We start from the raw sequence: 14,771 nt of genomic DNA on the forward strand, positions 1-14,771 counted from the left end.
CTTGTGGGTTTTCATAGAAAATGTTAAGTGGTTTAATAGTATAACAAATTATGATGATGCCTCAACTCAAAATCACTTGCAAAATTCAGCCTCCATTCTATATTTGAAGGCTGATGGCATCAAATGTATCTTTCTTGCTCTGACATTGGTTGGTGGCCATTGTGATTCACTCTGCAAAAGCACCACAGATTGAACAGGTGCGGAGACTGCCTCATGCTGCCTGTCCTTTACAGGTAACTTTCCCAAAACGTTTGGAAGAGAAGCGGGGAAAGTTGTGATAACATCTTCCATTGCAGCTGTTGTGTTGGGTATGGGTTGCAAAATCAGTGACATAATTTGTAAAAGCAAAGGGATGTTCTTAAAGCCAAAACTCAAATCGGCATTGGTGTTACAGCAGGCACGGATATGGGTTTGCTATTTTGTATATTTTTTTTCCACAGCCACGTATGTGCCAAAAGAGTATTGTGTAAAGAGTCATTTGTGTACCTTTTTCATGTTTATATAACATCAGTAATCTATCTAAAGCACATTACCGTATATTCATCATTCTTTAGGATATTTGCATCTCCACGGCATACAGTTATCAATTAAACTTCATCTTTTTATAACGTGAGGTGGTATTATGCGTGAAGTGCATGCAGGCCAGATTGTGAAGTGGAAAAGAGTGATCATATAATAAAGTGATCATGAGTGATTTTTTTACTGTAATAATGATGCAAAACTACATTGATTGGAATCTATTATTTGACATTGGTGCAGTTGGGAAATATAATCTATATGAGAAATTTCTGCACACCTCTAGTTGCTTCGGATTTTGCTTTGCCTACATAAGCTGTACATGCTGTGGGTGTCCTGCTTGTTTACTTGCAGCAATATTTCTATATGTGTGTTGCTCATATAGGTCATATATAAAGTTGGCGTTCCTAATCTGCTGGTAAAAGTGGCACCCTGGATGGTTGTGGCGGTCCTTCTCCACAGGGACATAAGCATTCTGTATATGCCTGGAGATCCTTGTCTGCACATAAATTGGTAGACATGAACTTACCCTTCCTTCTTTTAAATGAAATCTGTAAACTAGAGGGGCCTGAGAGGATACCGTTAACAGACAAGCCTGATCTGTCTTGAATATGTGTACATATGGCGTGCCTCAACTGAAGTCAAACCTCCAGCTACCTCTGTCCAGCATCTTTCACATGTATTTAAAAAAGCAACATTCTTAAACTGACTCTGAAATTCTCTATTGCTCATCAATGCAACCAGCTGTGTTATGGGACCTTCATGGTGTCACAATCTGCATCATTTTAAGTTCATATTTGTAGGCATTGCAGCATGGTCTGAGGCAGGGTTGTGCAAAAGAGTAACATAGCAGTGCCCTTTATTCAAAGCCATGTGTATTTTTGATTTTTCCTAGCTGTAAGCTTTTTCCTCTGGTGATGCAAATTTAGTTTTCTCTTCTGAGAGACCATGAGTCCCTTCGGGATTATGTGCAAGTCTTCTTTCCCAGCTAGCAGTGTGAGCTCCAAAATTTGGTGGCAATCCTGGCCTGATTCTATTGTGGCACCACCTGCCGTACCTCAAGAGTGCCCCTCTAGGAACCCCTGTGTGCATCCCGTACTGAGCTCAACTGACAGACAATGTTCCTACAGGTGAGTGAGAGGGATAAGTATATGTCCATGGCCGTTTCTTTCTTTGGAGAGAGCAAGAGGTATAGTTTCTAGAATTGTATATGACCAGTTTTGTTAATGGTGTTTGAGATTCAAGCTTCAATCCACACCAGAAAGAAAACGGAGGAAAAAGACAGAAAACGTTTAATATGTTGCCCACCACTGATTGGGTGGCCAGTGAACACCATAATGTTTGAATACATGAAATCCTGTGATTGGGCTCCACAGTACCCCTTAAATAAGGTGGCTTTTCTCTTATATCATTATAAAACAGTGGAATGCTCTTAAAGACTGAAGAAAAACACGACCCAGAAGTCTGGCCCTGAGGAAGCACTGTCGGAATCTGCACCCAGCCTAGACCTTCCCTCAGTGCGAAGCTCTGCGCAGTACTGGACTACACCAGGCCTCTACTTACCAGAAGAAGACCAAGAAATGGTGCAGTCTCCTTTAGTCGGGAATACCAATCGGGAAACTTTATTGGTGCCTAAAGCAACAAAATCTGGAGAACCTCTTGTATATGTCACCACCTACTCAGTACAGAGCAATAAAATCAAGAAAAATCAAGACAAATCGCAGGTTGTCAAAGCCCCTGCGCTTATGAAATCCTTGCTCATGAAATCCTTGCACTCCTGTCTGTGTAGACGGGACACAAATAGATGGGTCCGAATGACGCAAGCAAAGGATCGGCAATGTGTGGGCCGAACCAATGTCCGTCACATCTACCGATCCCCTGCCCTTCTTTCCTGCTGCAAAGCCATGGACTATTGTGCTTCGGTCTCTGTGATGTTGTGCATGCTAAGTGCACCATCAACTGGCCGATGCCGAAAAATGAAGAAACTGTCCAGAAAAAACCTGAAAGTAATGTTTGCTCTTCGAGGAATACATTTCCTACCTGAACTACCTCCTTCGAGGGTATAACCTGAGCATTGGTGGGAGTCGGAAGCGGCCTCAGCATGATCCCTACGTACGTTGGAGAGGTGCGGCTTGACTTACGGACTTACGACGCTCGAAGTGTTGGAGCTGCGACGGAGCTGCGAGTGAGAGGGAGCCGCGAGCCGGGTGTGAGCTGCTGTGTCACGGCGGGCTGGCTTGACACGTTTTAACGGGCTCGAACGTGCGTGGCGCCCGGAGTGTTCTGGCTCTGCTGGAAGCTCGCTGGAAGGCTGGCTTGACACGGATTAGCACTCGCAACTCCTGACTCCTGACGACTGCAATCGCGGCACCTGGAGCTTTATGCCTCCGTTAGAGGCTTGAACCGTGTGTGAGCTGCTGTGTTGCGGCAGGCTGATTTGACACGTCTCACCCCTCAGCAACACCTGACAGCTGTAGCCGGGGCTCGAACGTGTGTGGCACCCGGAGTGATCTGGGCTTGCTGGAAGCCTGCTGGAGGCGAGCAAAAGAGGTATTGCCACAGGAACCTGATCTCAGGGTGGGCCTATGACCCGGACACGGCCGACTAACATACAGGTATCGTGATTTTCCTCACGCTAAGCCGTTTGCTGGATGGCCAGCCCCATGGTTGATCCAATGTACATTGCACTGCAATATTTAGATTAAGGTGACCGCTGACACCACAATATATGCCAGTACAATTGTAACATCCATAGGGAACTCGGCGAGCTGGTCTGGGGACACTTATGTGACTAAGTAGGGCGGTAAAAGCACTACTGAGGACCCTATTTTTAATTTTTGGATCTACAGCAGCACATTACAAATTATACTCACATTACTCTTAAGATAAGAGCATTAGGGTCTGAATTTTGGAGATAGCGAGCACTGAAAGGCAAGCGCATCTACTGTGACCCTGAAGCTATTATTGTGCTGCTGAACTCATAGCGTCTATAGTGGATCAATTTCCAGACAGCACAGCTTTATATATTAATAACGACTTAAAACAGATTAACCCTATGCCTCCACGTAAGAAGCTCCAAGCACCCTACAATCTGCGACAGCGGAAAATAGGGAATAGCCCAACGAAAGGTGAGAGAGCGATGGACAATGTGAAGCCAACAAAGCTAGCACCGGTTACCAAAGGTGCAATAACAGATTTTTTTCCAGTGAACCTACACCCTGAAAACAACTCTACCATTATGGATGAGGGGGAGGCGAATAATACGGACCTGCAGGATCAAGAGAGCTTTGGAGATATTGATAACAACTCTCTACTGGAGCTATGCCTCTCTATGCAAAGATCGATGACATCTGCGGTGATCAAAGCATTACAACCGGCTCCGAGAGATCAAATCGAGGGAGCTACTCAATCACTGAAAGCCGGCCTTGTGAGATTATCAACAACACCTAATTTAGAAATCCACAACGACTCCGAGCTGGAACTTAGAGAGGAGGATGCAAGCTGTATTACATCACCCAGCCCCATAGACCTGGCTGAATTACAATCGTCAGTTGCATCTGTACAATTTGCACTTAAGATCCTGCTAAAAATGTGTGGACGCATATTGGAAACCACATTAAGTATACATACACAAAACCCTGCTGCAGAAACAACTACTGTCAGACCTTCAGAGGTGAGCTCGGTCCCAATTCCAACAGTAACCGAGACAGTGGAAAACCCGGAAAGGTCCCCTAATATAGTTAACACATTTGAAGTATTTCTCTCCCGTAAACAGCGGAGACTTGCTAAAAGAGCTGCAATGAGAAAGAAGGCTGTTGAGGTGATACCCCCGGTAATGGAGATCGAGACACCAGGGAAGAACAAGAAAAAACCGAGGAAACCAATCACAGGTGGGGGCAAACGCAAGAAGAAGCAAGCTGGCTATCTAACAAGCTGGGTACTGTCAGATGATGAAGGGGACCAAGATATAGAAGGTGGAACTACCCCCGTACCTGTAAATATAGCTGATACAGAACAGCCAGAGGAGTTTTATGTAATAGGTGGTAAAGGTAACATACCAGCTGACAGCGATCAAAGCAATACGGAACCTGTGGTCAACCCTAAGAATAAGGAGGTTCTTCCTAAAGAGAACAGGATATGCCTCATTAAAAATGTGTACCAACAAAGTGAAAACTGCTGGCTTGCTAGAACTGAGCTAATGACTAGATTCCACGCTGTTCCACAACTACGAGTACTAAGATCAGACGACTTTGAATTTGTTGAGCCGCTGCAAGTGCCCAATGCCAATGTCTCCGCCATCCATTGTAAATTTATTTCCTCTGCCCAATTGATACGTAATTACAAAGAAAGTCTTCGAGAAGTCGACATCGAAGTAGATACCGATCCTGACCAGGAGGATCCAAATTGGCCACGTAAAATTCCTTTAGTGGTAAAAGAACCTACCGAAAGTCTGCCTAAACTGAAAAGCGATCAGGTAGCGATAGCCGATGTCCAAAATGTGTTAACTTGGCTAATATCAGCATTACCGAAGGTGGTGAACTCAAATTGAACTCCCTCACTTGTATCATGGAATTGCAGAGGTTTTAAGCATCTATTTGCCTCGACAGGTTCTCTCCAGCTCTTAACTGAAAACACTTGTATATGTCTGCAAGAGACCTGGTTGAGGACATCTATTATCCTTAATGGTTATTCAATTTACCAATCTCTTGAGATGAAGGGAAGGAGAGGGAGACCTTATGGAGGACTGATCATAGGTATTAGAAACACTGTTAAATCTAGACAGCTGGAGACATTATCCAGCGATAAAGTGATTGCATTGGAAATGGAGAGCATAAGTGATGGAGCCAAAGAAAACATACTCATCATTAATCTATATAGCCCACCTTATGGAAATGGAACCGAACCTCTTCAAGAAGCAATTCATGAATTACTAGCAGCATGGGTGATCGATCCGACTAATAAATCAGTAATTATCGCTGGGGACTTTAATTGTCATATGTCAGGCGTAGCTGGTTCTACGAATAATCCCCTGCTGAATCTAACAAATAATATGAAGCATAAAATTAAAGATCCAATTGGTACCTCATGGCAGACATTTTTTAATGAATGGGAAATGGAGATGATAAACGGTAGAACCCCAAGCGACAATCCTGGAAACTATACCTGGCATAGTAGTAAAGCAAAAAGTGCCTTGGACTATATATTTGTGAGCCCTCAGATGGCCCTGAAAGTAAGAGATTTAAAGATCACCACAAATGATTGGAGCGACCATTCTACTCTCGTGTTAATGTGTAATATAGGCGTGACAGCTACATATACTAAACCCCTGGGGGACATGTCATCTAATCACTCGGGCACTCGAATACGCTGGTCGGATAAAAACATTAACGCGGCTGGAAATTCGGTACAAACTATGGACGATAACATACTGTCCCAGCTCCAAAACATGTCCTTAAATGAGGTGGAACAATGGGCCACCACTTTTTCCTCTTTACATGCGACATCTGCAGTAAACCAAATAGCGACAGATGATAAAATGTCAGTAACATACGACAAACGTATAAGAGATGCCAAACGCAAGTTGAGAGCTGAAATTCGACAGGCTAAATGTACTAGCAAATCCTTTGGAGACTACCATGGTGTATGCAGAACCCTAAAAAACAAATACAGAGGGTGGATTAAAGCCAAAAGAATTGAGCAAAAACTTAAGCAATGGCAGTCAATGGTTCAAATCATATGCTCCAAAAACTCGAGAAGCATATGGTCTTTACTTGGCCAAGCAAGGGGCAATGGCTGTAGGGATCTGATCAACCCGATAAGTGCAAATGAATGGTCAGACTTCCTTATGTGCCGAAATATCCCCAATGAAGAGGTGGGTAAGCCGGTAGAAAAGATGACACCAAGGTCCGTCCCATTCAACTTAACAAATGAACATTTAATTTGTAAAATTAAAAAGCTTAAGTCATCTAGGGCTCCTGGGCCCAATGGTCTTTCAAATGCTGTACTGAGGAGCCAGCCGGAATTTTGGGCTAAATTTGTAAGCATATTATTTGGCAAAGTACTAGCAGTCGGGAGGATTCCTAAATCATGGCAACATGCCTATTTAATTCCAATCTTTAAGAAAGGAGTCAAGAAAGATCCCTGTAATTACAGACTACTTTCAATGTTAGACTGCACAGGGAAACTCTTCGCAGCACTTCTGTAGGAGAAGAATGGGCGTCCAAAACTGAAATATTCAATACATTTCAAAGTGGCTTCCGGAGAGGATATTCAACAACCCATAATATTATTATCTTGGACACCCTGTGCACAAAAGCAATGAGAAAAGGAAATCCACCTTTATATGCTTTGTTTGTAGACTTTAAAGCAGCCTTTGACTGGGTTTGTCGTGAAAAACTGTGGGCAAAACTTGAACTATTAGGTTGCCCCGAGATCCTCCTGTACTATCTAAAATTACTGCATGAGGATAACACAGTGGCCTGCAGACTTAGTAATCAGGGGGACTTCACAGCGAAGATCCCACAAAACCGAGGCGTCAAGCAGGGTTGTGTGACGGCCCCATTCTTGTACAATTTGTTCACATATGATCTACCAGGTGTCATTTTAAGTGAACATAATTGTCCTCCTGTTGTCGGTACCATCCACTGTGCGGTACTAGCGTATGCCGATGATCTGATTATTATGGATCACACATTTAGTGGCTTACGGAGGTCCGCACTGAAGCTGTGGGAATATGCTACAAACAACGACCTAATCATCAACCAGGAGAAAACTCAGGTGATGGCTTTTTCAAATAAGAAGATAGCACGACCCAGATTAATTTTGCATGAAATAGAAATTAAATATACCCAACAATATAAATATCTAGGGGTCGAAATAGAGGCCAAGTTGGGTTATAACATCTGCATTCAAACAAGAAAACATCGGGCAGCACAAGTAACGTCATTGATTAGCCAATTTGCAAGGCAGAACTGTGGAATGTCACTATATGGAATCCGTCAAATCTACACCCAGGTACTAACCCCAATGGTGGTCTATGGACTGGAAGCACTATTACAGATGGATTTAAGCTGGCTGCAAGTGATAGAGGGGAAGTTCTGGAGAAGAATCCTAGGTCTCCCTCAATCTATCCCAATGGCATTGCTAAGATTGGAAGTTGGGGTTTCCTCACTGAGGTCTATTGTCCTGAAAAGGAGAGCAGAATTGTATTTAAAGATGGCTAATCAACCAGGGTCTCGACTATTAAAAGAATTTAGCATGGAAAGTACAAAGGAATCCACCAAATGCCATCTGAAAAAGGAGATCGAAGCCCTTCTGAGGACAATATGTTGGACTATGAGTGGAGAGAAACTTACTGATCCTCAAAAAAAAGCACTATCTAAAAAAATCGACCTTTGGGACTGGCTAGAAAATTATGCACACCTTGACAAGCTTCCAAAATACAAATTTATTCATCGCATGCTCTATACATTTAAACAAATGCAGCCATACTTATCCCTCAGTCCCTCTAGTAGACTTAGACGATTTCTACTCTTACTGAGGGTTGATAACCTACCGCTGCTGACTAACAAAAGCAAACATAACGGTTTGACTTCTACAGAGAGATATTGTAGACTTTGTAAGAATAAAGGATGCAAAGAAACAGCTTATCATGTACTCTCCAGATGGATACTTACATAGTAAATTTTGGCAACTTTGTCCATGATACGGAGTTCATAAGGGAACCTGCCTTCTGGCAACGCCTCATGAACACTCAATGCAGTTGCAGATCGCCACCTTTAGAGTATGGTCGGAAATTGAAAGAACTTTGAAGATCTCTATATGAATTAGTTAAACAGCAGGTTATTGATTACGGTAGTGGTTCATGATCTCTGTTATATGTGTTTTAGTATTCTCAGTATGTGCAATCGTTATTAAGTTTGAATGATCTGAAGAATTGTAAGTGTAATAAGTCCAAACTATGCTGTGTTTAATGGTATTTTAAACATTTTTATTTTTATCTCTTATAACTGATTAGTTGACTAGCTGATTAGAAACAATATGTAATATGTAATAAGTAATATGATGAACTTATATAATTTATCAGTATGTGTAAAGTTTAAATATAAACTGTAACACATTATTAATAAATAATAATCATATTCCATATCTATGACAGTAATCACCAGAGCTGTGCTGCTTCAGAAAATCTTTCTGCGTCCTATGTCGATATGCTGTCCTCGAGGGCCCCCGTCAGCCGACGTCACCGGATGTTATAAGTAGGACGCACAACGCCCGTAGCCTCAGTTCCATTTTTTCCACGAACGTGTTTGCTTCAGAGATCTCGGCACTTCTCGACTCTTCTGAGTTCTGTTCTTTCGGTTCCTCGAACCTGTTAGTTGTGATCTCTATGATGTCCTCGTCTTCTACTACCCCGCGGCCAGGTTTTAAGAAGTGTCGGGAATGCGGGTCCAAGATGTCGTTGACGGATTCACACGTCGCTTGCCTCTGGTGCCTCTGGTTCCTCGTTGGGGACAACAACACGGATGACTGTGTGGACTGCCAGTCGCTTACTTCTAAGGCCTTGCGGGAGCGTAAGAAGAAGCTTTCGTTGGTTCGGTGGCCAAGCCCCGGAAGTCGAAGTCCACCGGCCTTTCGACTGACGATTCGAGGGGCGACTCTCCGTATCGTCATCGTCGGTCCGGGGGGGGGGATTGGGTCTCGGTCCCGAAGTAGGTTCCGCCATTCCTCTGCCTCTTCGAGGCACTCACGGAAGCGCCGTCACAGATCTCCTTCCTCGTCCGAGGACTCCGCCCATCGGCGGGTTGCTTGTCCCAACAAGCATTCCACTCCTGCCAAATGGGATTCCTTTCGGCAGGAGATGATGTGTCATGATCTCTGCTTCCAAAAGGTCAGGGTTTTCCCAACTCCCTTGGAAGCAGATCCATAACCCAGGAACTTTAATACTCACGTGCCATTACTCCTTTCCACATCTAACCCAGTGAGTATTCCGGCACCCTGCAGCCGCTCCGAACTTGTACCTGCAAAATAAAAAGACAGTTAGAGCGCATCGTGAAGCAGGCAACAAGCGCTTACTTACGTGCTTCCAGGCGCTTCTATTCATCACACGGGCTCCATCTTCAACTCACTTCAGCCCGTCATCCGCCATCGCCGGAACCCTGCAAAACAAGAAACATCATTACTAAAGACTTTAAAGACATTAGAATTACTCGAAACTTACCGTTCGTGCAGTAAACGACGGACAGCAGTCCTCTGAAGTCAAGAGGCCTGCTCCCCTTATCCAGTGAAGAAACTGGTTACAGCACCCTGCCCCGAGGCAGATGGAGAGCACGGCGTTCACTTACCTAAGGTGAGAGCGTTAACCTTTGGGGTTCTACAGGAGAAGAGAAAGGGAAGAAGAGAGAGACATTCAATAACCCAGTTCCTTAATCCCATATTTTCTATCTCTTGTTATCCCGATTCTTTAATGGAAGGACATCCCGGTATGGCCAAGACCTCAGAAAAGATCAAGCGCTACTTCTGGTGGCCGTCTTGGAAAAAAGATATCAGAGACTTTATAATGTCCTGTGGAGTATGCACCCAAAACAAGAGTCAAAAGGAAAGACCAGCAGGCCTCTTACGGCCTATTGACATCCCACCTCGCCCTTGGCATACGCTTTCTATGGACTTCATCACCGATCTACCTCCATGCTCCGGATACAATACGATTCTAGTAATCGTGGACTTATTCTCCAAGATGGCGCATTTCATTCCGCTCAAAGGCTTGCCAACAGCAGCAACTCTGGCCCGAGAATTTCTCAAAAACATCGTCCGACTGCACGGTTTTCCTTCGGTTCTAATTTCGGATCGAGGTAGTCAATTTATTTCTCATTTTTGGCGAAGTTGCTGTCGGTCGGCTCAAATTGATGTGAGACTATCGACCAGTCACCACCCTCAGACCGACGGACAAACCGAGAGGACCAATAAAACTCTGGAACAGTATTTACGCTGCATGCTGCAACAAACTGAAAAAACTTGGAAAGACATCCTTTGGATAGCCGAATATGCCTACAATAACTCTGTCCATTCGGGAACTGGGAAAACCCCGTTTTTTCTTTTGTACGGCAGTCACCCTCGAACCTCGGAGTTGGATCCCCTCCAAGATCTTGAAACACCAGCAGTAGACTACCTGCATTATACAATCACCCAAGCCTTTAAGGAAGCTGTTTCTCACCTTCAAAGGGCTAAAGAACAATACAAGAAAGGAGCAGATCAACATCGGAAGGAAGCCCCTCAATATCAAGTAGGGGGATCAAGTCTGGTTATCCACCAAATATCTACCTCTAAAAGGGCCACGCACATTCAACCCAAGATACCTTGGTCCCTATTCCATCACTACCATAGTAAACCCAGTAGCGGTCAAGTTGGACTTGCCCCCGCACATGAAGATACATCCGGTCTTCCACGTCTCTCTATTAAAACCCGTGCAACCTCAAACCCGACTAACTAAATCTCCAAAACCTATCCTAGTTGATGGAGAACTCGAGTTTGAAGTCAAAAGCATTCTGGACTCCAAGATCTCCAAATCTAAACTATTTTACCTAATTGACTGGAAAGGCTACGGCCCCCAAGAGAGATCCTGGGAACCTGCTGAATATGTCCACGCTCCTCGCCTAATCAAAAGATTTCACCGAACATTTCCTGACAAGCCAAAACCCCCGGAGAAGCCCGGTTTGGGAGGGGCCTTGAGGGGGGGTACTGTCATGATCTCTGCTTCCAAAAGGTCAGGGTTTTCCCAACTCCCTTGGAAGCAGATCCATAACCCAGGTTCCGAGTGCCAACCAGTCCCAATTGGGACCTTTTGGACCCAGTCCTGGCGCCAGTGGCACCAGGCTCATAAATATGCCCAGTCCCAGCGCTGGAAGCGCCGGGCTCATAATGCTTGGGTGGACTTACCTGCAGCAGACCATGCTGCTTACTTGCCTGCCAGTTGAGCCTCTGATCCTCTTCTGTTTGGAACTACTTTTCCTGTTGGGTGGGGCAGGAGCCACTCCCTAGATTCAGAACACTGGAACTCTTCTGGAAAGCTGGAACTCTTTTCTTACCTAGGCGTGGCTGTGGAAGGAGACACCTAAGCACTACAGGAGGCTATTTAAACCACACCCGATGGATGAATCTTGCTTTGCGTTATTCTGCATCCTCTGCAGCAGAACGCTCATCGTGTCTTCTGCATCTGATCCTGGGCCTAAGGAAAAAGGCTTACCATCCTGAATCCAGTCTTCAGCAACACCTATAAAGACAAGAAAGAACAGGTTAGCATTACGGTCTTCAGTGACAGCTCTTCACTTACCTGGTCCATCGGCTGTCACCAACGCCTCGCGCTGCATTCCGGCATCTGAAAGACAAAAGCTTACCAACTCTTCGCACGCTCCGGAGGCCTTCGGCGCTGCATCCCGCATCTGAAAGACAAAACAAGGTGCGTTTAAAGACATTGGGGAACTTTAATACTCACGTGCCATTACTCCTTTCCACATCTAACCCAGTGGGTATTCCGGCACCCTGCAACCGCTCCGAACTTGTACCTGCAAAATAAAAAGACAGTTAGAGCGCATCGTGAAGCAGGCAACAAGCGCTTACTTACGTGCTTCCAGGCGCTTCTATTCATCACACAGGCTCCATCTTCAACTCACTTCAGCCCGTCATCCGCCATCGCCGGAACCCTGCAAAACAAGAAACATCATTACTAAAGACTTTAAAGACATTAGAATTACTCGAAACTTACCGTTCGTGCAGTAAACGACGGACAGCAGTCCTCTGAAGTCAAGAGGCCTGCTCCCCTTATCCAGTGAAGATTACAGCACCCTGCCCCGAGGCAGATGGAGAGCACGGCGTTTACTTACCTAAGGTGAGAGCGTTAACCTTTGGGGTTCTACAGGAGAAGAGAAAGGGAAGAAGAGAGAGACATTCAATAACCCAGTTCCTTAATCCCATATTTTCTATCTGCAGACATCTTACCCTTTGAGTCAGACATACAGTGCACAGAGGTCCAGCCCAAAGAGCCAGCTGTGTGTTACACATCACCTTTGAAGATACGGTATATGCCCAGTCAAGACCGGCGCCTCTACTGGAATCAGGTGAGCGTTACATGATGGTGATTTTTCAGTCGCAGGGCTCCGGTCCGTCCCGCTGAAAGATGCCGGCCGTGACCGTGCTATAGACACTGCTCGCACACCTTTGGGCTCGAGTGGTCGTCGCGATCAATGGGCGCCTTCGAGGTCCCGGTCGGACAAGGTTGGTCACTCTAGACATACCCGTTCCAGGTCCCGGTCCTCGACGCCCTCAAGACCATCGTAGACTGTGAAGTCTTCGAAGAAGACATCGATGCCTTCGGCGCCGAGGTCGTCGAGGGACTCTCGAGGCTCTGCCTCCGAGGAAGCCGTCGACGCCATCGGCGCCCAGGCTGTCGAAGGACACGCTCGGGGCTCCGCCCTCGAGGACTGTGTCGAAGATCGGCGCCACGCTCGACGCCAAGGACTGTGTCGAAGATCGGCGCCACGCTCGACGCCAAGGACTGTGTCGAAGATCGGCGCCACGCTCGACGCCGATTCCATCGACGCCTTTCGAGGCTGTTTTGTCGGAGGTTCCCTGTGGCATGGTGGAACCCCTTGGAAAGCTTCTGGCCAAGGCTAAAAATGTCTTTGTCCCTTTTTCTGTGCCCTCCTTCCAGCCTCTGGATTATATTTCTGTGGCTGATGAAGGTTCTGAGGAAGGGTTGGTTCCTGACACGGTACCAGACGAGATTTTGTCTGGTCATAGCCAGATTGATTACCTGTGTCAGTCGTTGCACAACGCCAGTGGTCTGGACACCTCTCTGGAGGTGGAGTTCTGTATGCCTGAGCCTGGCACCCATGCCAAGTCCTCGTATCGGCGCCTTATGTCGAGGGTAACGGAATACTTGGGGTGGTCTGCGCCACCAGTGGATTTTCTGCAGGATGACCTGACGGATATCCTCGACCACGGTCCACCAACTGACCCGGTACTGCCATTCCATATGGTCTTGCAAAGAAGGGCGGCGGCTTGGACTGCCCCGGAGTGTCTCCCGGCAGTGAGCAAGTATTTGCCGCGAAAATAACATCCAGCCAGTAACGACCCCTGCTACTTGACCACGCACCCAACTCCGGAGAGTTTGGTGTTGCAGGCGGCTACGGCCCCAGAAAAGCAGGCGTCCTACCCTACCATCCCTCCTGATGGGGACGACAAGCGTTTTGATGGCTGGGCGAAGAAAGTGTTTTCTTCAGGCTATATGGCTTTGCAGGTAGCCAACTCTGTGTGTGCCTTGTCACGTTACACGCACACTCTGTGGAACTGTATTTCGTTAGCGGCTGATCATATTCCCTAAGGGGAGGAACGGGATGGTTTTCTTGCCATGGTGCAGGATGGCAAGGATGCCATGTGAGTCCGTTCAGTCGGGTCTGGACATGGCAGTCGGTGTTTGCTCCTGATGTGTAAGCCCGGCTCCTCAACATGCCCTTTGATGGTGAACATCTTTTTGGCAGTAAGGCTGACGAGAGCCTTGAGAGGTTGCAGACCTCCAAAGCTGCAGCGAAGTCTTGAGCGCTGCAGTTCACCAACCTCCGCCTTTTTGTCCTAGGGGACAGCAATGGAGGGGAGGTTCCTTTTGATATTACTCATCCTTTAGTAGATCGAGAGGAGCTGCAAGTCCAAGGGGCCAGCGTAGGAGTGCCAGAGGTGGAGAACGGGGTACTCAAGGTGCCAAGGCCGCTCGGGTAGATGCCTCTTTACCCTCAGGCAATGCCGCAGCCACTTCAGCTCAGTCATGAGGCCAGGTCCCATGGTTCACCGGTTGGGGGAAGGCCGGTGCAGCATCTTGTAGAATGGCATGCCATTACTTGAGATGTGTGTGTTCTGGAGATCATAGCCCACGGCTAATGTCTTCCTTTCCGGCAGAGGCCTCGCGACAATCCACCAGGGAATCTCTCTTTGAGGAGTCCAGATCAGCTCCTTGCGCAGGATATCCAAGCCCTGCTGGAGAAAGGCGCCATAGAACTGGTGCCTGCAGAGGAGAGGAATAAGGGATGGTATTCCCCTTATTTTTTGATTTCGAAGAAAGACGGGGAGTTGAGACCCATCATGGACTTGCGCGGTTTGAACAAACTCCTCAGGAAGGACAAGTTCAAGATGGTTACTCGCTCTCAAGTCCTCCAAGCCCTTCAACTTCAGGACTGGTTGGTGTCTCTCGACCTCAAGGACGCTTA

The 14,771-nt window shown here is 46.4% G+C and overlaps 1 protein-coding gene across 2 annotated transcripts in view; it reads left to right on the forward strand.

Annotated features, from left to right (window-relative positions):
* ZNF687 (zinc finger protein 687) overlaps positions 1-14,771 on the forward strand; it is a 514,459-nt gene that overhangs the window by 113,614 nt on the left and 386,074 nt on the right. The window lies entirely within an intron of this gene.

Source organism: Ambystoma mexicanum, chromosome 1p (genome assembly GCF_040938575.1).
Source record: "Ambystoma mexicanum isolate Mex_15411 chromosome 1p, UKY_AmexF1_1, whole genome shotgun sequence".
Lineage (NCBI taxonomy): Eukaryota > Metazoa > Chordata > Amphibia > Caudata > Ambystomatidae > Ambystoma > Ambystoma mexicanum.